This window comes from Littorina saxatilis, linkage group LG8, assembly GCF_037325665.1.
Source record: "Littorina saxatilis isolate snail1 linkage group LG8, US_GU_Lsax_2.0, whole genome shotgun sequence".
In the NCBI taxonomy this organism is placed as follows: domain Eukaryota; kingdom Metazoa; phylum Mollusca; class Gastropoda; order Littorinimorpha; family Littorinidae; genus Littorina; species Littorina saxatilis.
The window spans coordinates 58,795,182-58,822,706 of record NC_090252.1 but is presented as its reverse complement, the minus strand read 5'-3'; the positions used below and the strand labels follow the sequence as shown (position 1 = coordinate 58,822,706).

At 42.9% G+C, this 27,525-nt stretch overlaps 2 long non-coding RNA genes across 2 annotated transcripts in view; both read right to left on the bottom strand.

Moving 5' to 3' along the window:
• LOC138973958 (uncharacterized) overlaps positions 1 to 27,525 on the bottom strand; it is a 451,362-nt gene that overhangs the window by 168,083 nt on the left and 255,754 nt on the right. The window lies entirely within an intron of this gene.
• LOC138972410 (uncharacterized) lies at positions 8,722 to 19,440 on the bottom strand. Its single transcript, XR_011457602.1, has 3 exons — positions 19,423 to 19,440; positions 9,267 to 9,449; positions 8,722 to 8,880 (listed from the first exon to the last, which is right to left on the bottom strand). It is a non-coding gene; the product is annotated as an uncharacterized lncRNA (long non-coding RNA).

Genomic DNA, 27,525 nt, shown 5'->3' with positions numbered 1-27,525 from the left:
ACAACAAAATTGCAATACGCAAGCAAACACACACATAATCAACAGACACACCCATACACCAACCAGCAATCTGTGAAACACGGACACGAATGACAATCGACTTGCCATTTTATCAAGTTAAGAAATCGAGAAAAGAAAGAATACACACAACAACAACAAAGACACACACAAAGAAAGTAAAGCAAAAAAAAACCAAAAAACAAACAATCAAACAAAAAGTATGTTGTAACAAGTAGCTTGATCCGCTGCTGATATACGTGTACAGCTCACTCGAATACCACTTACACACTAAAACGAGGAAGTAGTTTGTGAAGCGTGTATTAACTCTGCAATTCACACGGATGTTCCACACAGGGCTCAAGACACGACACTGTTCCATTAAACGAATAATTAAACAGCATGTGGGGATCTTGTTCTCTGACTGTCGCTTCAGATCAACAGAGCGAGCCTTGTCAAGCCGTTTTACGACAGGAGCATACTATTGACTTGAAAGTGACATCCTATCTTGTGAGGAAGTCCTTAGATTCGCAAACAATGCTCAAAGTATAGATTTGTGTTCAACGAGGAAAGCCATTAAGTGTTTTATGCTGATTAGCCACGCGCAGATGTTTCTTTTAAACTATTTGAAAACAAGCCGTATTGTTCAATGAACACCAGTCTCGCATAGCCTGACTGGTTGAAGTGACGTTAACAACCAACAACCAACCATTCTATGTAAGAATATGACCCACCTGTGTGATATGACAATATTACAGGCACCATATCAACATGTCATGTTGTTTTTGCTGTGAGTTACAATCATACCCGTTTCCCTGATTTACATCAATTCTGTCATGTACTTACTATACTTGTATACACCTTGTACTCGACGCTTATTTTTGGTGACAGAGTGTGGTCGTTGCTATAGTATCAACACAACCATCAACAACCGTTTTCATCATAAAGTAAACTGTTGTTGTTCTGTGAAATTCAGACTGCTGTAAACGTTGATATAGTAAACGAACTAGTTAACAACATTTCGTATTAGTATTTGTTAAAGGCACACTTCTTCCAGTAACAACAGTGCTGCTTACGATCGCAGAACCGCCTCCTTTGGAGAGTTGGGTGTTTTGGTGTGCATTATTAACTACTTTCTGGAAAGCCACATAAAAAACTGAAGTATAACATAAATCCCGCTTTGCACAGAATGCAGGCTGTTGATATTGTACACAGGAATGTATCACTAAGAAGACATACATTTGGACTAACAGAGAGAAAGAAAACGAAAGAACAGTCTTTCGATACACATTACACATTCTTCAGAAGAACAATTGTTTTTGCATTTCTATTAAATGACTCTATTAAAAGACTGATCAACTACCTAAATATATAACACACTAACGAAATAACTGACTTACTAATCAACTAATTAACTAATTATGTATCACGCCAACAAATCAGATCCGTCGAGTCTTGTTCATGCGCTTGCACGCACGTTTTAATTTGGACACACACCAACAACGTACAACACAACTGCTTTTTGTGATTAAAATATATTTTTACCAGGTTAATTTAACAAAATTACACTTTTGCAAACGACCTTTATCAGGCATCCGTTTCTAAGAAAGCTCTGTTCTCTTAAGTTAGTCCTAAATATGGTCAATATGTTTTGGGTAGCATGCACATTTGCTCTGAGAAGGTGGGTTTAAAGCACACTCCTTCACATGTCAACGATTTAGCTCACCATCTCAGATCTGGTCACTAGCTCTTTAATTAGAACAAATATCACACTATACGCAGGGAATATCCGTGCACTGTTTAAGTGATGTAAGTGTTTAACTTGACTTGACTTGACTATGGGGCTTAACGTCCTCTCAGGTAGCTGGGACCTATTTTGGGACATGATTTGGTTATACGCTGAATGGGGGGGGGGGGGGGGAGGGGGATGATGGGCCGGAGAATGATGGGTTGGAGTTGTTTGGATGTTAAAAGTTGTTTGATAAAAGGGTTTGTTATAAAAGTGTTTAAATGGAGCGGTCGTCTTATATCATGCAACCTCCTCGGTGTCCGAACACCCCCGTGTGCACGCATGCGCACGATAAAGATCCCAGGGTCACAGCGAAAGCCCCTGGCCTTGGAAACACAAATACATGCATGCACAAATGAAGCCCAGGTGTCCGTTCGGCCAACAGCCAATAAAGTAACCATTTCAGTACTGACCCAAGACGACCCAACCCGGTCCCTAGCCCTCTAGCAGCCGGCAGCCAGCTGTCTACACCCCCCCCCCCCCCCCCCATCGCATTTTTATTTTTTTTAATTTTCATACAAAGCCGGGTTTTCCCGTGTAACATGCCCCTAATGGCTTTGCCGTGAGGGCGTAAAACTTACATTTTCTCATAGCATGCAACACGCGGCCAGCACAAGAGATGGCGATCCATCCGTTTACAAGGGAATGACTGCGTCTTTAAGCATAACCATAACGCTGCGTGCGACAAGAGTGGATGACGACTGAGGGCGGTTTGCGTGTGTTCAGTAACAGGATGTGTTGATATCCGCCTTTGAAGCCATAGCTTCCTGCGTCAATGTAATATGCTATGTGAATTGTCACTTTGGAGTTTTCTTCAAAGTATACCGCAGGATAGATATGGAGCTGCTGATGTGTGTTACGCTTTGTCTTCTCTTAATCTGTTCACCTTCAGGTGAATGAACTGATCGAGTTTCAAATGAATTCTGCCCCTGACTAAAACATACTTTTATAGTGACACAATGTTCATACATGTTACTGTTGTCCTCAAAGCTTGTTTGGTTGGTGATTAGAGTCTATGTTTGTTTGGATTTGTACATCTGGAACTACTAATATCTCATACCTATGCACGATGTTTGAATACACACAGTTTGGGAACATAACATGGGACAGAAAACAAGATATTGCGAATGTCTGTCTGCCATAATTATGTTGTACCGTTTTCTGCCTGTCTGTCTAACCGCCTCCGACGCTGTCTGTATGTTTGTTTGTCTGAAGTTGTAGTTTTCTTTTGTGTTCCTGCTTGTTGCTTGCTTTGAATGTGATTTGTAGAGGCTTAGTTGATTTAGTCAGGCTTTGCACTGGTTCTTTTGTGCGTGTATATATGTGTGGGATTCTTGTTGATTGTTTGTTTGCTTTGTTTTTGCATGGCTTAGATTTGTTTTTGTTGTTAATGATGCCTGACAAGGGCGAAGCGTATCCACCACAGCATGAGTATCATCACACAAAGCAAACACTCTCAACATTTTCCTCCGTCTCTCCTTTTATTTCAACCGTCTGCCTCCATAACTACTCTTATCTTATGTCTACCTCTTTTACCTCAAGCACACCGTGTTTGTCTCCGTGCAGCTCTTGCCTTCAGTCTTGGTGATTGTGACCAACGTTCTTTCCTTCCTGAAACACAGCCGTCAGTTCTGTGCACCGGAATGAAGTTCGACAACAACATCTACTGGTCCGTCACAGTCAACGGACACCAAACCAGGATTGCAGAGTGCAGACACTGCACTGGGAATAACAACTGTCCAACGTGTCTTGTCAGCAACAGCTTTCTTTACAAAGTGGAGCGATTCCCCAACAAATCAACGTTACGGCTTCTGGATAATGTGCAAAATCTCAAGGGTGCTAATGTTGTGTGTTCCAGCTTCAGTAACAACTCGCAGGCAAGATGCGATCTGAACGTTGTTAAAGGTGAGTTTGTTTGGCTGCACTGCCACAACTTTTTCGTTGGTGCGATTATTGTTATTTCTGTTTTGTGATAAGCTTCTGTTGTTGTTGTTGCTGTTGGTGTTGTTGTTGTTGTTGTTGTTGTTGTTGTTGTTGTTGTTGTTGTTGTTGCATGGCTTTGCATGGCGTTTTTCAAAACAAGGGAGCGCATTCTGGCTTCTAAAAGTATGATTTGAATAACACAATATTGTCTCTTATGAACTAATCTTTAAAATGATTAAACCCAAGATCAGGTCGAGGTTACTTGTGTGTTACGAGCCACTTGTTTTAGGAGTGGGGTTGGTGTGTTTGTGTGTGTGTATGTGTGTGTCGGGGGGGGGGGGTAGGCTAACGTTCAAAGGTAAATCAGATTTCAGTTTACAATCCAATTCTGCACATGCTAGTACTCTGTTTGTACATTTTCATCATTGTATTCCGTCCTCAGACAAGAAGAAGCTTGAAGTAATGGAGAAAGATGTGACCTGACGTTGGATATACCTAATGCAATGTCAGGAAGAACACAATGGTTATGACAAATGACGTTGTCATAATTTTCACGAGTTTTCATTCACAAACACCTGGGAAATACATCTCATGTTCCCCATGCAATAACTCGAGGTGGTGAATGGGTTTGAGCTTTCAGGTGAAACGTGGATTGTCAAAGTAAAAGCCAATCAGGCTGATTGTTTGATGTGTGGAACCATTGCGGCTTTGGATTTGTGTTTCCAAGGACAACGATTGTAACCATTCACTCTCAAAGACCCGATCAATGTTGATAATTACTGCGGCGATTCATGGTCAATTTGCAACTTATCTCTGTAAGATCGCAAAATCCACAACGACAAGTCATAAACACTTAAAAGAAAATAAATATGCTCAACACTTACTGAACTCACAGGTATGATCGCAGCTCTGTACATTTTCGGACTGGAAGAAAAACGTCAACAAGCTACGTTTGACGTCACATACAAGTTTGACGTGTTATCTCGTGCTACTGTGACGATGCTTTGTGGCCCGGAGTTGGATTCTAAAAATCCGTCTCCCTGTGGGTTAGTGTGCCAAAAACGATCTTTGGTGGCTTGTTGTCAGACACGCATTTTGTTGTTTGTCCTCGGGAAGCATATCGCCTTTTGTCCCATATTTATCAACCGCGGCCTTCGGCCTTGGTCGATAAAGATGAAACAAAAGCCGATATGGTCCCCTTGGACCAACACTCTCTCTCTCTCTCTCTCTCTCTCTCTCTCTCTCTCTCTCTCTCTCTCTCTCTCTCTCTCTCTCTCTCTCTCTCTCTCTCTCTCTCTCTCTCTCTCTTTCTCTCATTGACACTTTTTATCATTGACAATTGTACTTAAAATGCAGCATGACAATTTATTTTTAAATTTGTATCAGTATATACAGTTATAATATGTTAAGTTTGATGTGATAGTTCTTTGATTATATTGTTTTCTGTTCTTGTTGACCCTATATTAGGGCGAGGGCTGGATGTAAAAAAGCAATATTCTTGCTTATCTATTACCCTCGATAATAAAGATTTTGTCTTGTCTTGTCTTGTCTTCTCTCTCTCAATCTCTCGCAATCCTCCTCCCTCTCTCTCTCTCTCTCTCTCTCCCCCACACACTCTCTCTCTCTCTCTCTATATATATATATATATATATATATATATATATATATATATATATATCTCCCTATCTCTCTCTCTCTCTGTCTCTCTCTCTCTGTCTCTCTCTCTCTGTCTCTCCCTCTTTCTTTCTCTGTCTCTCTCTTTCTCTCTCTCTCGCTCTTTCTCGCTCTCTCTGTTTTCATTTTCATGTGGGGTCAAATGTGACAGTTGATCGGAAAGCCGTGTACGTACTATCAACATCAAATCATACATCTTCGCCCACACACACACACACACACACACACACACACACACACACACACACACACACACACACACACACACACACACACACACACACACACACACACACACACACATAGTACATTACATCATGTTTTCATTTTCATGTGGGGTCTTCTTCTTCTTCTTCTTCTTCTTCTTCTTCTTCTTCTTCTTCTTCTGCGTTCGTGGGCTGAAACTCCCACGTACACTCGTGGGGTGTTTTTTTGCACGAGTGGAATTTTACGTGTATGACCGTTTTTTACCCCGCCATTTAGGCAGCCATACGCCGTTTTTGGAGGAAGCATGCTGGGTATTTTCGTGTTTCTATAACCCACCGAACTCTGACATGAATTACAGGATCTTTTTCGTGCGCACTTGGTCTTGTGCTTGCGTGTACACACGGGGGTGTTCGGACACCGAGGAGAGTGTGCACACAAAGTTGACTCTGAGAAATAAATCTCTCGCCGAACGTGGGGACGAACTCACGCTGACAGCGGCCAACTGGATACAAATCCAGAGCGCTACCGACTGAACTACATCCCCGTGTGACAGTTGATCGGAAAGCCTTGTACGTACTATCAACATCAAATCATACATCTTCGCCCTAGTCAACGATAAGCTTGTCTTTGACACAAGTGTGGAGAAACCAAAGAGATCGTCGTGGGAAATAGAGATCACACACACACACATGCACACACACACACACACACACACACATACACACACACACACTGCACACACACACACACACACACACACACACACACACACACACGCACGCACACATAAACACACACACACGCACACACATAAACACACACACACACGCACACATAAACATACACACACACGCACACACACACACACACACACACACACACGTGGTATTTTGGCCAATGTTGCAGTGCACACTCGCACCTACGCTTTCTTACACTGAGGCGAGCGTCCTTGTTGGTGCTGTTTCACACAATATAAGGTGTCTGATACAGTGCAGTTCGGGGGTAATAGAATCCCACGATTTGTGCGTGGCTTAATTATGAAGGTTCCTCCTTTTTACGTTTGTTGTACGAAAAAAGATGTTCCGTGCTTAGGTTTGATCGAATCTGTCCTAATCACTCAACCTAGTCTACCTGCACAGGCGAGTTATTAATGCGCGGTTGTATACGGTTCCGTGCAAATCATTCAATTTTATTAACACTTTATGTCAGTTTCCCTGTTTTGGACTAAAATCAAGTACACCGTTATGTTGTTGTTCTGCAGTGGCGATAAAGGCAGATATTGTGTGTTCTGTTCATGTTTTGATATCGCTAAGGACATTTTCTTCCGTCGCATTTACTGTGGCAAACGGCCTTTTTCACCTGTGTTCAAACGAATGTTTGTTTTGTTTTTGTTTTAATCCCAGTACAGCGTTCGTGGGATACCTCCAGCTTCGCTGCGATAAAGGAACTGTGCACCTTAATACAGGCGCTGTAGTTGTTTGCACTCGGATTTGACATCTTATTTACAGAGTATTACAAACAGGCAAAACAAACAAAATACAATTTCTGAAATCATCGTTTTGCAATAGAGTGTGTTTGACATGTATTGCATTTGAAAATGTTTTCGGAAATTATATACACACATCCTATTTTGTGCACATTTGTGTTGCGTTCACCTCCTCCTGAAGCTGACGTTTGTTGGATGAACAGCTGCTTCCGCTGCATACGCTGACGATAACGTATCAGGTACAGATTAATACATGACAGTATGTCATTCGTTCCTTAGAAAATACCGGACATGTTGATATCATTGTATATGCAACTAGCAACCGCGGGAAGAAAAGGCTTATGTCTGAAGATGTAATAAATGTGCCTTTTGCTTTCAGAGTTTAGCGTTGGCCCGTGTCAACAGGGATACATCGACGTTGAGGAGGACCGCAACACGACATTGCGCTGTAAAAATCTAGACCCATCCTTGGATGTAAAGTGGAATTTAAACTTCGTCAATGGATGGGGCTCTCAGATTGCATCGTGTCTGAGATGTGGTACATGCCCCGTGAATTGTAACAACAAGTTTGCAAGTCGTTTCACGGCGAATCGAACTTCCACCAAAAGTAAACTGGTCGTTGTCAACCCTCGCAGAGAGGACGGAGGCAAGACGATGCAGTGTGCCAATGGAAACAATTTAATCGTCGAATGCAAGATTCGTGTTGTTCGTAAGTTTGTGTTAGTGTGTTTGTGTTTTGTTATTTTATCCATTTGGATAAGTAAGTAACGTTGTAACCGTTTGTGAAATGTATTAGGGTTAGTATAAAGATTGTTGTTTCTTTGCCGTGTTTGGTTGCAACATTTCACACGGTTTTTTTTGAGCACATGCTTCCTCCGATTTTAACTAACATACAATATATTATGTTTGCCCATAGAAACGACATTTGTAGAATTGTCCGTTCTGACGAAATAGACGTCTGTCTCGGTTTACATTTAAATAGGCAACCATAACTCAGTGTGGTGTCAACAATAGTATAATATGGGTCACTCTCCTGAAAACTGGTCAGATGTGTGACTTGAGTGCCCAAAAATAAAGTTAGTCAAAATTGAAATATTTTGGTGTGTTTGGTTTGTTTAACATCTCAACTTTTCAACACAAGGTTTTGAAAAGCAAGATAAACTTTTGGAAATGCTGTAATCTAAGATAATGTGTTGAAGGTTGCCTTGTCTCGCGTGTAACACAGGACACCATTAGAGGCACATTTTTACTCTTATCATAAAAAATACAAGTAATTATCATGCAATTTCCACTGAGATACAATAGAAATTGCTTCATAGAAGTACCAGAAGTTTCAAAATATACCATACACTTACATAATGAGGGATTACTATGAGGACGCCAGATCGACCATTTCATCATTTACAGAAAACCTTTCCAGCAAGTGATCAGATATTGCTATCTGCAAAATTGTATGATTTAAAGAATCTCCATGAATACTTAAAACAGATATATGGACATACTTTGAACAATCTTGGTAATACATGCAGATATTCATCAAATGACATAGAACGTCTCGCGTGTAACCATGGACACCGCAAACAAACACAGACACCAATATCAGTTAACCATGGGTTTATTTCGGTCAAAACGAAACAACTTTTTATTGAAATGTGTGTCTGCCACACCTGTCAAGAGTTGGGACTGGCAGCACCTCAACTACTTCCTCAAACTTCACAAAAAATCTCTCCTCCACAGCAGGCCACACAAACGATGATCCTTGTTTCCTAAGGAAACGGACAACCACCCCATCCAGTGTGTCAATCTGTGGACAAACAAATGAACCTTTCTTAAAATAGAAAATTAAAAATAGTAACTGAAAGGGATTACATCATGAATTAAAAATACAAGGAGCAAGTGACACCAATAAACTTGGAAATGTCTACCTCAGAAAAACAAACAACTAAAGCTCTCCATTCATACCAACTAGGGGTAATTTGTTACTTGAAATACATGTATACATGTAATTGATTCCATTATGTAACCTGCACTTACCATGCCATGGAAAGACTTTGCTAGGAATGTCTGCACAAATCAGTATGGATACAGAAAATTAAAAAAATGCCTGCATGCAAGCAAAGTCATTCCAGTATAATAAGATGAAGATTAATGAAAAACATGTTAAAACATTTATTTACAGTAGAAACGTACCGGTCTCTCTGATCTGCTCCTGGATCAGCATTAACCGGACTGGCAGAAAGGATAGGAGCATTAGCAGCATCCTGGCATCAGTATTGACGGGACTGGCAGAAAGGATAGGAGCATTAGCAGCATCCTGGATCAGTATTGACGGGACTGGCAGAAAGGATAGGAGCATTAGCAGCATCCTGGCATCTGAAAAAAAAGTATGCAACAGTTGGAGTCAGATATTTTAATTGCTACCACAGCTTTACATCTCAGATTGAGGTACATAACAGTGCATGTTACAACCGTCAAGATTCCAAGATACCCACATTGGAAACCAGAGTGGTTCTGTCCTGAACACATCCTCGTAACACAAAGAAACAACAAGTCGCGTAAGGCAAAAATACTACATTTAGTCAAGCTGTGGAACTCGCAGAATGAAACTGAACGCACTGCATTTTTTAACAATGAACGTAGTCCGCCGCTCGAGCAAAGCGGAGTGAAACTGCCGAGCCTGTTTAGCGCGGTGTTGGTTTCGCTGTGCTGCATAGCACGCTTTACTGCACCTCTCTTAGTTTTAAGTTTCTGAGCGTGTTTTTAATCCAAACATATATCTATATGTTTTTGGAATCAGGAACCGACAAGGAATAAGATGAAATTGTTTTTAAATCGATTTCGGAAATTTAATTTTAATCATAATGTTTATATTTTTAATTTTCAGAGCTTGTTTTTAATCCAAATATAACATATTTATATGTTTTTGGAATCAGAAAATGATAAAGAATAAGGTGAAAGTGTTTTTGGATCGTTTTATATATAACAAAAATTAATTTCAATTTTCAGATTTTTAATGACCAAAGTCATTAATTAATTTTTAAGTCTCCAAGCTGAAATGCAATACCAAAGTCCGGCCTTTGTCGAAGATTCCTTGGCCACAATTTCAATCAATTTTATTGAAAAATGAGGGTGTGACAGTGCCACCTCAACTTTTACAAAAAGCCGGATATGACGTCATCAAAGACATTTATCAAAAAAATGATAAATATGTCTGGGGATATCATACCCAGGAACTCTCATGTAAAATTTCATAAAGATCGGTCCAGTAGTTTACTCTGAATCGCTCTACACACACACACAGACACACACACAGACACACACACATATAGTACACGACGACCCTCGTCTCGATTCCCTCTCTATGTTAAAACATTTAGTCAAAACTTGACTAAATGTAAAAATGACTACACGATGTGTAAAATCTGCTCCAGTGCGAATGAAAATGCCAGTATCTGTCATAATTTCTGTCCCTCATTGTCACGTTTCAATATATCACTTAAGGTGATTATGAACCGGTTAATTACTACTAATTAACTAACCACACCACGATCCACTCTCGCAGGCATACAATTAAATAGAGTCAACAAAAGTATAAGTTTCAGACGCCTGTTTATGTATAAACTCTCCACCTCCCTCGAGCCTTCACTCAAAATATGTTCCTTTTACGTTCTCAACACGTAAAAAAACCAGTGTTCACTGACAAAATGCCAGTAGTATGTAGAAAATTATAGGAACACGCTGAACCCGTGTAAATACAGTTAAATGCGAATGTTCTGTTCGAAAAGCTCTAGTTCGTGCAGGTGTCACACACCCCACGTTGTCACTACTCCAATGAAATCATAGATACGAAAAGACAACGGTGGTCAACGGGGTGCGTACGACATGGTGCACTTAGCTTTATCTCTGCTGCTGCTGCTTAGCCGGTATGCTGGTTAGTCGGTTCGCTGGTTAGCCGGTCCGCTGGTTAGCCGGTTCGCTGGTTAGCCGGTCCGCTGGTTAGCCGGTCTCCTGGTTAGCCAGTCTCCTGGTTAGCGTAGCCTCAACAGTTCCCGCCAGAGTCAGCCGTGCAGATGTTACAGGAACACGAAACGAACGAATCGGATCGAACGAACGAACGAAGGCTGCAAACAGAAAGCATCGGTGCACTAAACATGTCAGCTACCCCTCACCCACCACCTTAAAACATGTCATCTTTAAATATCTCATCGAGCACGTGGGCCTGCACAAAACGGACTTTTTACAACAACAAAACAGCCATTTTCCGTCCTTCTCTCCCTATCTGCAAAAACCATATACAGATTAGTATTTTAGCGTCACAGAGAGTAAATTATGCGCTAACCTGGAAAGAACAACAGAGAGTATTTCATTCCACAACACAGACTCATCAACAGCGTTAAATAATGATTTATTACCTCAAAAGCCTATGATTGTAACTCTCAATGGAAGCAAAGTCCGCCTCCTCCCTGGAACAGCCTCTGTTCGTCAACAGTGACCAAAACCTCCAGAACCCCTTGTCGAATCCTTATGCGAAAGCCATCGCCGACGAAGGAATGTTGACGACTTGTCCTCAGCAAAACATGTGGCAGTGGAAGTTCCCCTAGAGTGCCGAATATAATATTCGGTGAAAAACCATCATACTCTAGAAACTGTATTAGATCCTTCCCCTTCTGCCGCTGGGTGTCAAGTCCCCGTACTCGTGTCTCTGTCAGACAACCTAGCCAAAATACACGTGACTGACCTTGTCACAAAACCCGTCCAGCTATACACAATTCTGCCTCCCCAAGCAGAAAAAAGACACGAGAAACTCAATCCCTGAAAATCCCGTGTGCGCTGTCAGCGAAAAACCGTCAGCCCTATGATAGCAGAAACCCGCACTGTGAAGCTCGTGCGTTTCAAAACATCCGTGCTCGGGAGCACTGTCAGCAAACTCTGCTGTGTCCAATATCACGCACAGGCGCTTTCTATCATAACCGACCAAGAACAGGCACTCCACTGAGTGACACTTTCTTGGTCTCTGTCACCCGATCGTGACACACCTCCCCTCTTCAAGACGAAACCTCGGTTTCGCTCACAGTCATGTTCTCCTCTACAGCCCGAGAGAGAAAGTCAGCTCCAACATTGTTGGCGCCCGGAATGACGCGTACCGTGAATTGGTACGGTTGGAGAATCAACGCCCAGCGCATAAGTCTGGCGTTTGCCAACCTTGCAACCTGAAGATATTGCAGAGGTTGATGGTCCGTCTCCAGACAGAAAGGTCGTCCGTACAGGTACGCTTCGAACTTCTGGATGCCCCAGACAATGGCGAGACACTCGCGTTCAACCGTTGCATACGCTGCCTCGGCCGAGGTCAGCTTACGGCTGGCGAAGCAAACAGGGTGCAAAAACCCCTCCGTCTCCTGAAGCAACACTGCCCCAAGTCCCTTCCCTGAAGCGTCTGTCCTCAGCACGAAGTCCTTGTTCAGGTCTGGTAGTCGGAGAATAGGCTGACTGGTGAGTCGCCTCTTCAGGGTGTTGAATGCGGAGCTGCATTCCTCAGTCCACACTACAACGGTCGGTTGTAGTTTCTTGGTAAGGTTGGTCAGTGGTAGTGCGATTTCGGCAAAGTGCGGGATGAAGCGTCTGTAGAAGCTGGCTAGGCCCAGGAAAGACCTGACTTCTTTCTTCGTGCGCGGTGGCTCCGCCTCCCGAATCTTCTGGATCTTGTCGTCCTCTGGAACGAGCAATCCCTCGCCGACAACATGACCCAGGAAAGACAATTCCCGAAATCCCAAGTAGCACTTGGACGGTTTAGCTCCCAGATTTCCGTCCTTCAACCTTCCGAACACGTCGCGCAGGGCGTCGAGATGTTCAGTCCATGTCTCTGTCGCGATCAGCACATCGTCGATGAAACTGCTGATGTCCTCGCGTTTCAAAGGTTCCAAAAGCGAACACGTCGCGCAGGGCGTCGAGATGTTCAGTCCATGTCTCTGTCGCGATCAGCACATCGTCGATGAAACTGCTGATGTCCTCGCGTTTCAAAGGTTCCAAAAGTTTCCTCATCATGCGAGTGAAGACGGCACCTGCATTCTGTAGACCAAAAGGCATGACTGTCCACTGGAACTGGCCGAATGGAGTGGTAAATGCAGTCTTTGGGCGATCTTCCTCGGCAACTGGGATTTGCCAGTACCCCTTGGTGAGGTCCAGTTTGGAAAAGTACTTGGCCTTGGCCAAGTGACTGAAGAGGTAGTCCACATCAGGCATGGGTTCCGCGTCAAACGCCGTAATCTTGTTCAGCTTCCGGTAGTCGACACAGAACCTGACGCGTCCATCCTTCTTCTTCACCAGCACAATTGGAGAACTGTAGGGAGAGTTCGCTGGCTCGATGACGCCCAACTTCGTCATGTCGGCGATTTCCTTTCTGACCACCTCCTTCTGGGCATGAGGCATGGGATACTGCTTCGTCCTCACTGGCTGTTTCTCCAGCAAGTCGAAGGTAAACACCTCTAGATGCGTCTGAAGTGGTATGTCTGTAAGGACCCGTGCTGCATCCTTCAGGATCTCTTGCAGGTCCGCCTGCTGGTCGTCCCCAAGATCAGGTGAGATGTGCACGTCCGTGTGATCCTCACTAGCCTCCAACGGACAAACTGGTACACGTCCTCCTCCCTGTTCTTCCGTTGTCTCGTCCATCACGACAGCAACTGCTTCTGTCACTTTGTCCTTTTCCCCGTAGGCAGTCCTCTCTATGTAGGCGCGCAGCAGGTTGGCGTGGTACAGGCGTGCTTTCCCGTTCATGACGATCCTGTAGTCGTTCTGGCCCACCTTCGCTGTCACCTCAAAAGGTCCTTGCCACTGCAGTTGTAACTTGTTGTGTTTGACAGGTAGAAGTAGCAACACCCGTTCTCCAATCTTGAAGCTGCGCGGCCGTGCCTTGCGGTCGAATCCTCGCGCGTAACGCTGTGCTGCTCTCCCCAGGTTCTCTTGAGCCAGTTTGCAGGTCTCTTCAATCCTGTTCCTGAGTTCTACGATGTAGGTCGCTGTCGTTTGCACCTCCTCGTCAGCTTCTTCGTCCGTCCAAGCCTGACGCAGGATAGCCATGGGACCGCGTACCTGTCTGCCGTACAACAACTCAAATGGGGAAAAGCCCAAGCTCTCCTGAGGAACCTCGCGGTATGCAAAAAGCAATGCTGGGATGTACCTGTCCCACGTGCGTGGTTTCTCCTGAGCTAGTTTCCTCAGCATGGTCTTCAAGGTGCCATTGAACCTTTCCACCAGTCCGTTGCACTGAGCATGGTAAGGAGTGGTGAAGTGCTGCTCCAGTGATAGCAGTCGTGCTGCCTCCGCCATCACTCCTCCCGTGAACTGCGTGCCTCTGTCGGTGAGTACCTCTGATGGAATTCCCAGCCGGGACCACATAGTAACCAGAGCCTCAGCTACTCGCGTGGCTTCAATCGATTTCAGAGGGATCGCCTCTGGGTATCGAGTAGCGTAGTCCACCATGGTCAAAATGTATCTGTTTCCGTCCTCAGACGCAGGCAAGATGGGCCCGATGATGTCCACTGCGACCCGACGAAAGGGTTCGTCGATGAGCGGCATCTTCTCTAAGGGGACCTTCCTCACCCTTCCTTTGGCAACCACCTTCTGGCACTTATCGCAGGACGCACAGAAACGTCGGACATCCGTGCAGATGCCTGGCCAGTAAAAGTGGCGCCAGACACGATCCGTGGTCTTCTTGGTACCAAGATGACCTCCCAGAATCGAGTCGTGTGCCGTTGCCATGACACCCTCGCGAAACTCGCGAGGCACGACAACCTGTTTGAATGCACCTTCCTTGTTGCTGAACTCACGGTAGAGCAACTTCTTGTCCCTGAGGAACCTTGACCTCCCATGCTTCCCGCTCAGCTTCACCTTCCCCGACTTCGCGTGCTCCCGAGGAGTAGCTAAGGTCGGGTCAGAATCCTGAGCCTTCGCGAGAAGCGCGGGGGTCACGTTCCCCAGGGCAGCTCGTGCAGCAGGTAGGGGTTTGAGAGGTTTGTCCTCTCGCTCCGCCTGTGCCCGCGTGAGCACTGAAATGACGTCGGGAGACCGATAAACGGGAACCTCCCTGGTGACGCCGTCCACAAACTGAACCCGGTTTCCAATGAGCAGGTCGCATGGAGGATCGTCCATGACGACGGCCACAATGGTCCCCGTGAACAACGGTGTTACGACCTTGATCACTGCCGTGTTCAAGTCGTAAGCGTGAGATGCCTCGGCCATTCTCACCCTGATGCTGTCTCCTGTGTAGGCCATAGCTGGAACCAGACTCGCCCGAACCACTATCATGTCTGCCCCTGTGTCCCGCAGACCTTCGCCCTTCACTCCGTTAACGTAGACGTTACAGTGGGGCTGGAAATGTTTCCTGGAGCACGGAACGCAGAGTTGTGGAATTGTGCATGAGCTCGTGACATCCCTTAGCTCCTCACTGCCAACGAAGTGAACGCCCTTCTGGTCAGCCTGTCTCTTGTGGCAGTCCTTCTTCACGTGGCCCCGCTTGTTGCAGTAATAACACTGGATGTCAGTTCGGGAACTTGATCCTTTGTGTCCCTGATCGTCCTTCCCGTCCTTGGGTCCTGAAGAACCCGAATTTCCCGATTTTCCTGGCCGTGAGCCTGAGGATTTGCCGGAGATCGCCTGGGCGTCCTCGTACACTCTGATCCAGTCGGCTGCTTCCTGAGTAGTCTTAGGCTGGTGTTCCTGCACGAAGGTCACCACCTCAGGTCGCAGGCTGGACATCAGTTGCTCCATGACAATGAGGTCGGCAAGGTCGTTGACGGTCCAGTCCTTTTCGGCCATCTCCACCCAGCGCCGCAGGTAGAGATTAAGGCGTGCCACAAACTGATGACTCAGCTCGCCGCTCAGTCTCTTGCTGTTACGCAGACGTCGTCTGTAGGCTTCAGCAGTCAGGTTGAAGCGCTGGAGTAACGCCTTCTTTAGTGCCTGATAGTCTCTCGCCTCGTCGTCCTCCAAAGCGTTGTAGAGCTGCAATGCGCGTCCCTTTAAGCAGGTGCTAAGGCGGCTAGCCCACGTGGCCTCTTCCCACTTCTGGTCAGATGCAATGCGCTCAAACCGGCGTAAAAAGTCGTCGAGCTCGTCCTTGTCATCGTCGAACGTCGGCAGTCTCGTACGGTCGGCAACAAACGTCGGCGCGCTAGCCTGAGTAAGCGTACCCTTCTCGGCCTGTAGCCTAGCTAGTTCTAGCTGGTGTTCGCGATCCGCCTGTTCCTTCCGGTCTAGTCTGTCACGTTCGTCTTTCTTTTCCTGTCGGTCACGTTCGGCCTGTCGTTCCCTCTCTTGTCTGTCACGTTCCTGTCTCTCAAGCTCGTCTTTCTTATCCTGTCGGTCACGTTCGGCCTGTCGTTCGGCCTGTCGTTCCCTCTCTTGTCTGTCTCGTTCATCTTTCTCTTTCTTTTCTTGTCTGTCACGCTCGTCTTTCTTTTCCTGTCTGTCTCGTTCGTCTTTCTCTTTCTTGTCCTGTCTGTCACGTTCGGCCTGTCGTTCTTGTCTGTCAAGCTCTTCTTTTCTCGTCTGTCGCTCTATGTCTTCCTTACGTTCTAACTCCTTGCGCTTAAGCAAACTACGCGCTCTAACGCGTGCGTCTCGCTCTGTCTGTTCCTCACTACCAGGAGTCTCAAAAGTTAATCTCTTCGTAGGAGATCCCCCTGTAGCCATGGTTAGTTTAGCAAAGCTTTATCACAAAAGTAAGTCTAACGCAGCTATAGCTAGAATACGCGGTGACGAAAGCGGTGGATACAAAAATCCAGCAACCGGAAAATGCAGAAGAAAAATCCAAACGGTGTAGAACAAAACGCGTAGCCTACTTTATGGCTGCTTTTTGCGGTGAAACAAAGTGTTTCCCACAGCCGTGGCCTACTTTATCGGCTGCTTTTTGCGGTGAAACAGAGTGTCTCCCACAGCCTTGGTTAGGACAGAAGTCCTCGGACCCTTCCCCCCCAAAATTCCAACAAAGTCAAAATATGGAGAAAAATCCAAGTAAAACAAGACGGTAGAAATGTAACCTGTTACAGAATGCGAAACAACAATGTAGAGACAACTGAGTAAAACGAATAACAAATCCGCTAACCCCGCTCAGCTCTCTGCAACGGAAAACTATGAACGTACAACAACAAAGATTCACAAACAAAGGAAAGGGAAGTAATCACAGTTAGCGCATACAATAACTCACAAATTACAATTTACATTTCCTGCAAGATGTGAATCGCTTAAGGTGTGGTATATGATCAAAACTATACAAAAAAGGGTAGCACCAAGCAGAAAATAAGTCGAGCACTGACGAGATTATCTGCTCTTAGTTATCCTTAATTGGTGGGTCTTTATCAGTTGGAAATTAACTGAGTAAATCCCGGCTTGGCCCCCATGTGTCACGTTTCAATATATCACTTAAGGTGATTATGAACCGGTTAATTACTACTAATTAACTAACCACACCACGATCCACTCTCGCAGGCATACAATTAAATAGAGTCAACAAAAGTATAAGTTTCAGACGCCTGTTTATGTATAAACTCTCCACCTCTCTCGAGCCTTCACTCAAAATATGTTCCTTTTACGTTCTCAACACGTAAAAAACCAGTGTTCACTGACAAAATGCCAGTAGTATGTAGAAAATTATAGGAACACGCTGAACCCGTGTAAATACAGTTAAATGCGAATGTTCTGTTCGAAAAGCTCTAGTTCGTGCAGGTGTCACACACCCCACGTTGTCACTACTCCAATGAAATCATAGATACGAAAAGACAACGGTGGTCAACGGGGTGCGTACGACATGGTGCACTTAGCTTTATCTCTGCTGCTGCTGCTTAGCCGGTATGCTGGTTAGTCGGTTCGCTGGTTAGCCGGTCCGCTGGTTAGCCGGTTCGCTGGTTAGCCGGTCCGCTGGTTAGCCGGTCTCCTGGTTAGCCAGTCTCCTGGTTAGCGTAGCCTCAACAGTTCCCGCCAGAGTCAGCCGTGCAGATGTTACAGGAACACGAAACGAACGAATCGGATCGAACGAACGAACGAAGGCTGCAAACAGAAAGCATCGGTGCACTAAACATGTCAGCTACCCCTCACCCACCACCTTAAAACATGTCATCTTTAAATATCTCATCGAGCACGTGGGCCTGCACAAAACGGACTTTTTACAACAACAAAACAGCCATTTTCCGTCCTTCTCTCCCTATCTGCAAAAACCATATACAGATTAGTATTTTAGCGTCACAGAGAGTAAATTATGCGCTAACCTGGAAAGAACAACAGAGAGTATTTCATTCCACAACACAGACTCATCAACAGCGTTAAATAATGATTTATTACCTCAAAAGCCTATGATTGTAACTCTCAATGGAAGCAAAGTCCGCCTCCTCCCTGGAACAGCCTCTGTTCGTCAACAGTGACCAAAACCTCCAGAACCCCTTGTCGAATCCTTATGCGAAAGCCATCGCCGACGAAGGAATGTTGACGACTTGTCCTCAGCAAAACATGTGGCAGTGGAAGTTCCCCTAGAGTGCCGAATATAATATTCGGTGAAAAACCATCATACTCTAGAAACTGTATTAGATCCTTCCCCTTCTGCCGCTGGGTGTCAAGTCCCCGTACTCGTGTCTCTGTCAGACAACCTAGCCAAAATACACGTGACTGACCTTGTCACAAAACCAGTCCAGCTATACACAATTTTGCCTCCCCAAGCAGAAAAAAGACACGAGAAACTCAATCCCTGAAAATCCCGTGTGCGCTGTCAGCGAAAAACCGTCAGCCCTATGATAGCAGAAACCCGCACTGTGAAGCTCGTGCGTTTCAAAACATCCGTGCTCGGGAGCACTGTCAGCAAACTCTGCTGTGTCCAATATCACGCACAGGCGCTTTCTATCATAACCGACCAAGAACAGGCACTCCACTGAGTGACACTTTCTTGGTCTCTGTCACCCGATCGTGACACTCATGCATCGCTGACACCGCATGCGGAAAAGCAGCAATATGGCGTCTGCTATACGAACGAGACAGCTCTGGCTATGATGAGAGATTCAAACGCTATTTCTTGAGATTCTCAACAAAACAAATGAACCTGAACCACATGATCTAATCTTCATTTAAAAAAATAGAAAATAAACTAAACAGAGGCGAAAAACAATCATAAAAAACGAAAACTTCTTTTCACGTTGGACTGTACCTAGATCTACTCTCCCCATGAATTTGCAACTTGATTGCGTTTTTCTGACAGAAAGGCATTTTTGTTTTTAATTCAGTTTGTAAACATGACAAAATCATATTAGTGGTTTAAGTTCTACACGCTAAATAGTACAAATAGAGCCGTCGTACAGCTCAAACTTACCTCAAAGGTTGTGATCACTTTGGCGCGGACCCCGCAACAACAAAGTTTTCCTGCGTCTAACCGCGTGCTCGATTGTACGAAAACACGTTTGCACCGTGTAACCCCCGCAGGGACTCCCTTATATTCATGCGCGAATGGGTTGAAAGATCGCAAGTTTGCCAGAAAATGGTTCTGCAATGTGCTCACACGAATCGCAAATTTTCGGACACCACTTGCAGATCTATCAGAACATCTCATTAAACTTGCTTTACAGACTCAACTTGAATCTCATTCAATCGCGATTAACGACCTCGAATATTTTACTATGTCAGAGTAGAATTATCCATCAGCTGAAACAGTGTGCACAAGTTATGTTTGGGCATGGCGTTGAAGCTAAAAATAGGACACCAGGCGTGACGTGCGAGACGATTATTTCTACATGGTCAAATGCAACTAAGTTATTATCGAAAGATCGTTTGGGCCCATCGGGCGGGTGAAATCAAATTCATACACAGGAATTTGCAACAATTGTAGATAAATGTGTCATCAAATGGGTAAATTTGAGGCATGTGTATGCGCAGAGACAGCATGTCACACTTCGAATGGAAAAAAGTGGCGATTTCAGAGCTTCTGCAGTGCAAAGCAAATCACAGAATTTACAAACGCTTTAGTTCTTGTTCACACTGTTGCTCCAAATAACACTGAAGACAACAAAACACAAAAAAATAAAGGAAGGTAATTATTTTGTTGTTTATTTAAATGTTTTTGTACACTGTCCCGACTGACCAGTTTCTAGGAGAGTGACCCATATACAAGTCGCGAAAGGCGAAAATACAACATTAATTTTAGTGTCGAACTCACAGAATTAAACTGAACGCACTGCATTTTTTCAGCAAGACCGTATACTCTCGTAGCATCGTCAGTCCACCGCTCGTGGCAAAGGCAGTGCAATTGACAATCCAGAACAGCGGGGTAGTAGTTGCGCTGAGAAGGATAGCACGCTTTTCTTTATCTCTATTCTTTTTAAATTTCTGAGCTTGTTTTTAATCAAAACATATCATACCTATATTTTGTTGGAATCAGGAACCGACAAGGAATAAGATGAAATTGTTTTAAAATCGATTTCGGAAGTTTAATTTTAATCATAATTTGTATACAGTATTTTTAATTTTCAGAGCTTATTTGTAATCCAAATATAACATATTTATATGTTTTAGGAATCAAGAAATAATAACAAATAAGATGAAATTAATTTTGGATCGTTTCAACAAAATAAAATTTTAATTACAATTTTCAGATTTTTAATGACCTAAGTCATCAAATAATGTTTAAGCATCCAAGCTGAAATGCAATACCAGAGTCCGGCCTTCGTCGAAGATTACTTCGTCTGTTTAAAGCCACAAACATATATCTCAAAATATTTGATTTTTCAAATTTTATATTTTCTGATAGAGCGTAGTATAACTATTACAATGGTATTTTTCTGAGTCAAAAATATGACATAACATCTGAGTTATAGAGGATATTTGGTTTATGCGCTAAGCTTTCACCCTCTGCCTTTCAAAGTCACAACCACACACACAGAAGCACGCTGTTTTGATTTTGAACTGAAGGCATGGGTTACAGCGTGTCAGTGCCCAGCCACAAGCCTATGTTTCACCAGCACAGGCTTGTGGCTTTGGTGAAATGGGATAAACTCTCACCCCTCCACCGGCCACAGTGCAACAAGTGCCTGATAACACCCTGTGGTTATAGCTACACCGGCTAGGAGGGGCCTGCTCTGGTGGTAAAAAGGGGTCATAGTGCCAGAGCCTGCTTCTTGCTTTGAGAGCTGTCAGCTGTCAGCAAGGAGTGGTAAGTTTACAACCCAACATCTGGAATTGCTCTGTGAGTCCAGGATAAGGGAACTTCCCACGCAACAGATACAATTAACATCAGAATGACTATCAGAATACTGCTGTGTACAATTTCACTTTGCTCTGGAATTTTCTTGAGGAAAGACTGACTTGGGACTATTGTGGAGAAACTTCAGATTTACACTTCTTCTTGTGGTAAGTATCAGTTAAATGAATGTTAACTTCAGTTAAATGTTGATAAAAGTGTTGATACTGTCAGTACACGTGTCAGTTAGTAATCATTATGGTTGACATGTGAAATGTTCACATTGTGATGTCTAGCCTAGAAACAATGTAATGATTGATTAATAGTCTATTTCATTTCTCACCCGATGAAGAGCGGTGATCAATCCTATACACTTTGCACTTGTGTAGGAACCTTTTTGTCAAGTAATGTTACACTTACTTTACTGAAATGCTATTTTAAATCTGTTTGTTTGTTTGCTTAACGCCCAGCCGACCACTAAGGGCCATATCAGGGTGGGCTATTTTAAATTAATGTCTGTCAGTGTATTAAATGGTAAAAACATGAAACTTCCAGAAAGGAGATGTATATCTGTTTTCATTCACTGAGCTATCCTCACGCTGTCAAGACGTGCCTGGCCGTAGCTGCGCCCTTCCTCACGCTTACCAGTGACCGGTTACCTGTGTGTGAACTGTTTCTCGATGTACTCTGTGGCTGGATAATATCGCTCAACATTCGACCATCGTCTGGATGATACTACATTGCTAAGTCTTTTTCATTCTGTCTTTTTATAAGAGTGTGTGCTATATTCCGCCCTTTCTTAGTTTCTAGCCATTGTTTTTTTTTTTTTCTTTTTTTCTTTCTCTCGTGTTTTTTTTTTCTTTTTTTCTTTCTCTGTTTATGTCTTTCCACCTGTAATAATCATGTCGGACAGTACGACTAACTCAACGCTGCCGGTGTTCATCAAAAACAATAACCTGCCCGCCTTTGAAACTAAGGAGTTTTCGACAGCTGAACTGTGTGCGGCTGCAGAAAGAGCCAGCGGTCATAACTCTATAGAGGGTGCCCAACGCATCGGTGGCCTATGGCGTGTGTACCCTGCTACCAAAGAAGGTAGACACACCTTACTTATCGGTGGTTTTGTTGTGCGGGGGGTACAAGTCTCTGTCACTGACAAAAATCCCTTCATTGTGCTAGCAGCGGATGGTAGGCAGGATGAGAGCCCTTCGACTAAAGTCACTGTGAGTAACATTCCACTTTCTTTTTCTGATCTGGAAATCTCCAAAGCTGTGCATTCTCTGGGAGTTGAACTTCGCTCCAAGATTATTCTAGAAAGGGATAGAGACAGCAACGGCAAACTCACCAGATGGAAAACAGGCAGGCGGTTTCTCTACATTACCACTCCCCCCGAACCCCTCCCCCGTACAGTTAGCATAGGCCCCTTTAAAGCTACCCTCTACCATAGAGAACAGGCAAAGAGAGTCCGGCAACTGCACGCAGAATGTGGGCGCTGCTTTGAACAGTCTCACTCCACAGCACAGTGCCCCAACCCCGTTAAATGCAAGCAGTGTCTAAAAGACAACCACAAAGCAGGTGACCCTGACTGTGACATGACCCCTGTCAACAACATGCCCCCTCCCCATCCTCCACCCCCTCCCCCGTCCAACACTAGCACACAGCCCAAGGCGCCAGAGAGACAGAGACAACGAAGTCCCAGTACCTCTCCCAGCAGAGACAGAGGTCGCTCTAGGACGACGAAGCCTAAACATATCTCTGGGCAGCGCACCCTGCACGGATTTAGTAAAAGAGACGGCAGCTCAGCGAAGCGACAACGATCACGCTCCGGATCTCCGCAACAAAACATGAGCCCGACAACGCAGAACACGAAACAAGCGAGGCTATCAGTGTCACGCACATCCGACAACACTAGCGATGCAAACAATGACACGTGCACCAGGCCTGAAAACGAACTCAGCAACTCACAGGATGCGGACAGTTCCCTATGCTGACCCGTAACCCGTGACCGCGCCCCCGTGTTTACGTGTGCTTTCACGTGCCTCGCGACTTGGCTATGTTAAAGGACAACGAGATGGTTTTTGCGACATTATGATAGACGTGTGTAATGAATGGCGTTTCAATATGTTCTCTTAATGTGAGAGGATTGCGCAACAAAAGAAAAAGAAGATCATTATTTGATTTATTTAAAAAAAGAAAGTATGATTTAATATGTTTGCAAGAATCGTACATTACTGACGATGTAAAAGACCAGTGGGAGAGAGAATGGGGTGGAAAAGTGTATCACTCATCACTTACATGTCAAAGAATGGGACAAATGATCCTAATGAAAAAGAGTTACAGTTGTGATGTGGAAATAATGTTTAAAACAGAAAGAATATTATGTGTGAAAATGATTTCGGATAACAATTGTTTTTACGTGGTGAACGTTTATTTTCCTAATAATTCTTTGGAAAAAAGTCAATTGTGGAAACAAGTAAATGAGTATTTAGAAAATTTAGATGGTGAGAAAATAATCTGTGGTGATTTTAATTGTGTTTTGAATAACGATTTAGATATTGTAAGTGGAGAAAAGCATAAAACGGTTGATGTGGTAAATTTCCAGCAATTCTTAAATAATAATGTCTTAAATGATGTATGGCGCCTGTTTCACACAGATGAAAGGGAGTTTTCCTGGAGTAGGAAGAACCCCTTTATAGCCCGTCGTCTCGATTATATTTTCGTTTCTGATCATTTATTTGATAAAACCCTTTTTTGTAATATTTTGTCAGTACCACACACAGATCATCGTTTGCTTGAACTCAAAATTCAGTTTGTAAATATCAAACGTGGTCCCTCTTATTGGAAATTCAATAACCAATTATTGAGTGATAAATTTTTTGTTGATCTGATGAATGATTTGATTGATGCCTTTTTATTAGAAAATATGGATACGAATGCTCACTTAAAATGGGAATTATTGAAAGTACGAATGCGTGATTTGTGTACAGCCTATGCAGCAGGAAGGAAACGAAAACAAACTAATTATTGTGTTTCTCTTCAGAGGGAATTAGATGAATCTGATACACTATTAGCCAATAAACCACAGGATGAGACACTTTTGATAAAGAGAGAAAATATTAAATCAGAGCTTGAGGTACTGTCACTGGAAAAAGCCAAAAGTGCCCAAGTTCGTTCCCGTGTCCAGTTTATTGAAGAAGGGGAGAAGAACACCAAATATTTTTTGAACTTGGAAAAAAGTAAAGCCAATATGAAAATTATGGACCGGTTGCAAACAAAAGATGGAAGGGTAGTAAATACACAGCAAGAAATTATGAAAGAGCAGGTACTTTTTTTTAAAGATGCATATGAAAAACAATCTGAATTTAACGAAGTGAGCGCACAGGAATTTGTACAAGATTTGAATATACCGTTTCTCTCCAATGACCAAAAAGGCAATCTAGATTCTGATATTACCAAAGAGGAATTAACAGTTGCTCTAAAACTATTAAATAACGATTCAGCCCCAGGTCTAGATGGCCTCACTACCTGTTTTTATAAAGTATTTTGGCTGAAGATTAGGGATGTAGTTCATGCCTCCTTTATATCATCCTTTGCTAATGGCGAGTTATCGACCACTCAAAAACAAGCTGTCTTGACATTAATCCATAAAGGGAAAGAATTGCCCAGAGATGATCTCGGGAATTGGAGACCCATATCTCTGACTAACACAGATTACAAGATCCTCGCAAAATGTCTGGCAAGGAGACTTTCAACTGTAATTGGTGATATTATTCATGAAAATCAGGTTGGTTTTATGAAAGGTAGGAAAATTAGCACAATGATTAGACTTATTGATGACACCATAGATATTATGAATACAATGGATAAACCTGGAGTTTTATTGGCAGTTGATTTTCGACGCGCTTTTGATAGCATATCCAAAGACTTTATTTTGTTTGCTTTTGATAAGTTTGGTTTTGGAGACAATTTTAAGAAATGGGCTTCGGTTATCATGAATAACAGTCAAAGTTGTATTAATTATACAGGGTGGATATCTGAGCATTTCCCTGTGGAATCAGGTATCCGTCAAGGATGCCCATTCTCGCCGATGGCATTTATTATAGCCCTTGAATTGTTAGCAATTAAGATTCGTTCAGATGAAGATGTTGAGGGTATCCGGCTACCCATGTCACCTTTTGAGGTATCACCAATGAGGGTCCTAAAACTGCTCTTATATGCCGATGATGTCACCCTTTTTTTACATGATCAAAGAGATCTGGAAAGGGCTTTACATATTTTAAACATGTTTAAAGCTGTTTCCAATTTAGAAGTGAATGTAAATAAAACTGAAGCCATGTGGATTGGGTCAAACAAATACTGTACTGACCAATATTTTGGTCTTAAATGGAAACGGAAAGTAAAAATCGTTGGAATTGTTTTTTCAAACAATATACCTGCGTCATCAATTGAAGACAACTGGTCTAAAAAAATTCAACGTATGCAACAAATAATTTTTAATTGGTCCAAAAGAAACTTAAGTATACAAGGTAAAATTTGCATTGTTAAAACCTTTCTTATATCTCAGTTCGTTTATATCTTCCAGTCTCTAGCAGTGCCTTATCATGTTTTACATCAAATTAATTCCATTTTGTTCAGGTTTATTTGGAAGAAAAAATATTCAAATACACGGGCGTTTGAAAAAGTAAAACGAACAATTATGTGTAAATTAAAAGATGATGGTGGATTAAATATGATAAATGTTGTGGATATGCACAACTCATTTATGATGTCGTGGGCTATTGGTCTGCAGAACTCTACAGACAATTACTGGTCTGTCACTCCTAGATATGTTTTTTCAAGTTTGGGTAATGGTTTGTCCTGTTTTGACTCTAATGCATCCTCCAAGAAGCTGGTTGGCGTTGTTAACTGCAGATCGGTCTTTTGGAGACAAGTATTGTTAACCTGGCTAGACAACAAACACATTTTGTATGAAAAGTATGATGCCACACCTGTTCCATTGATGAATCAATGTATATGGAACAACATGAATATACAATATAAACATAAATGCCTCTTTTTCAAAGATTTTATTAAATGTCATATTTATCATGTAAAGGATGTCATGAATGAAATCGGTGACATGATTTCATTTGAAGAATTATGTCAAAAGGTTGCTTATAAACCAGCCAGACAATTTGAGTATAATGCGTTATGTACAGCACTTAAAACAAAACTGATTAACGCATTGCCATACCGATATGTTCTGTTGCAGGGTTTGACTCGTATTGGTAATATTACACCAAGGGAAATAAGAACTGTTTTGGTTAATTTTGAGGTACAAACTCCGAGCGCCTGTTCTTTTTGGCAAAGAAAGCATAATATTGTTCTGGAATCAAGACACTGGCTGTTAGCTGTTAATTGTACAAAAGAAGAACGACTGCGTCTGCTTCATTGGAAAATTTTACACAGAATTTACCCAACGAATATTTTACTAAACAAGATGGGTTTATGTCAAACTAATAATTGTGAAGTTTGTAATGAACTGGATACACTTGAGCACTTTTTTTTTCATTGTCAAGAGGTGAGGAACGTTTGGAAACTATGTAAAGACTTTATTTTTAAGCAAATTTATTATAATATAACTTTGAATGAAACAGATATATTATTTGGTTTTTGGAATGAAAATTTAAAAAACGATCAAATTTACTTTATAAATTATTGTATTTTGATAACAAAAATGACCATAGGAAAATTTAAGTATGGGAAGAAGTTAGACTTACGTATTTTATTGGAATTAGAGTTAAACATTAGACAGAAATTTATGTTTTGTATAATATAAAGTTGATTATGTTATACAGAAAAAGACCAAGGAAGAAGGATGCTCCCCGCCTTAAAAAAAAAGAAAAAAAAAGAAAAAAAAACAATTACAAAAATCGGGCAAAAAATATGGGTTAAAGCATCCTGCATGCAACTGAGGTCAAAAAAAAAAAAAAAAAAAAAAAAAAAAAAAAAAGATGTATATCTGTTTTTGATTAACACTTCTCTCTCCCTCTCTCACTCTTTCTCACTCTTTCTCTCTCTCTCTCTCTCTCTCTCACTATCTCTCTCTCTCTTTCTCTCACTATCTCTCTCTCTTTCTCTCTCTCTCTCTCACTATCTATCTCTCTCTCGATCTCCCTCTCTTTCTCTCTCGATCTCTCACTATCTCTCTCTCTCTCTTTCTCTCTCTCTCTCTCCCTCCCACTCTTTCTCTCTCTCTCACTATCT